Source organism: Coenobita brevimanus, chromosome 38, assembly GCF_032717465.1.
Source record: "Coenobita brevimanus isolate Jiangsu-jjx chromosome 38, ASM3271746v2, whole genome shotgun sequence".
Classification (NCBI taxonomy): domain Eukaryota; kingdom Metazoa; phylum Arthropoda; class Malacostraca; order Decapoda; family Coenobitidae; genus Coenobita; species Coenobita brevimanus.
In genome coordinates, this window is record NC_136991.1 from 13,454,609 (window position 1) to 13,456,583 (window position 1,975).

The following is a 1,975-nucleotide window of genomic DNA, read 5'->3' on the forward strand; positions in this document are numbered from 1 at the left end:
CGTATTCTCATGGTAAATATTTGCTGCTTGAGAGACCAGGCTTAGATTTTCCTTGGTGAATACTGATATGAAATAATTATTTAGGATGGAGCACATTTCTTTATCTTCACTGGTAATGTCACCTGATTCTGGTCTGAGTGGTCCTATCCTGTCTTTATTTTTCGTTCGGTACATTTGATAAAAACCCTTGGAGTTTTCTTTTGATTCACTAGCAACCTTAATTTCATAACTTCTCTTTGCTTTTCTTATCTCCCTCTTTACTTCTCTATTTAAAATTGTGTACCGGTTACGTAAGTGTTCCTCTCCACGTTTTATTTTTCTATATATTCCTTTCCTTTGGCCTATGAGAGATTTTAATCTGTTGTTTAACCATCTAGGTTCCGAATTATTAGTTCTAAACGGCTTTGAAGGAATATATCTATCTTGGCCTCCGTGTATTATATTTATTAACTCGTTATATTTCTCACTGGTTGAACGTCTGCTTGGTACTGTAGCTGAGTTAATTTCCGTCACCTGGACTACATTCCTATCTACCACCTCCTCCCTCGCAGACACCTGACGGACATCCCCAGGTGTTTCCTGCGCCTGACCTATGACCTGGGATTCCACACTGACCTGGCATTCCCTCCAATAGCTAATCTCCCTGTGGAATACCGTTCGAAAATAAGCTCTTAAGCCATCGAAATCTCCTAGACGAAAATTAGGAACGGTGGAGGTATTTTCAGTGGAACAGACAACCCAAATAAATTTGAACTTAATTTCTTCATGATCGCTATTACCAAGTCGTCCACCAACCTCTATATCGCTAATGATATTTTCTTTATTAGCTAAAACCAAATCTAGTATATTATTACCTCTGGTGGGCTCCCTTATATACTGATAAAGGAAATTATCCTGTACTACCTCTAGAAATTCCTCTGACTCTGCATCTCCTGTCTGAATTCTCCAATCTATCCTTGGCAGATTAAGGTCCCCTACAATTATTACTAAGCTGGACTGTGATGCTTTCCTCATTTCCTCCCAAAGGTATTTACTATCAGCTCTACTTAATTTAGGAGATCTGTAAATTGCTCCTAAGACTAATTTCTCCCTATTGTTACTAATTTCAACCCAGACACTTTCTGTGTCCCTATTTACTTTAATGTCTTCTTTATTATAACAGATTAATGAATCCTTTACATAAATAGCTACCCCTCCCCCTTTCTTCCCTGACGGTTTGACACAAAAATATTATAGCCTTTTATCTGATATTCTGCTAAAAATTCTCGAGTGTCTGTATTCATCCAAGTTTCACTAATAACGGCAATGTCTATTTTCTCTGTACAAATTAAAGCCCTCAGTTCATCCATTTTATTACGTAAACTCCGGCTGTTTGTGTAGTACACTTTCAGATTATTACTAGTAGTTATGCCTCTACCTTGGCATTTGCTGTTATTTATTTTATTACTAACTGGGAAACTCTTTACTTTACTAATATAACAATTTTTTGTACTATCGCTTACCGCCCTTCTATCATCGCTTGTTCTATCATCTATCATCGCCTGCTCAATTTGAGGTGCCTGAGTGGATGTATCTACACTATTGGTTGAACTTTTGTTCTTAATTTTGCAAGTATCGATGCATCTATCCAAACATGGTAATAATGATTTCTGAGTGTAGTTGCTGCATCTTCCTGTACACCTACTTCTTAATCTCGAAAAAAATCCCTCCAACTCCCTATCTATCATTCCAGCTAAAACAGTAACTCCCTGCCTGCTAAGATGAGTCCCATCCCAACTATACAAGGCACTCCGTCCATAAAACCGGTCCCAGCTGTTTATGAAAGGTATTGCATTATCTTTGCAATACCTTTCAAGGCGGCAATTAAACCCTATTGCCCTGCTCAACCATTCCCTTCCAACCCGCCACCTTGGTAAAACACCACCTTGGTAAAACACAATAATAACAACAACAATGCTAAGATACTGTTATTATT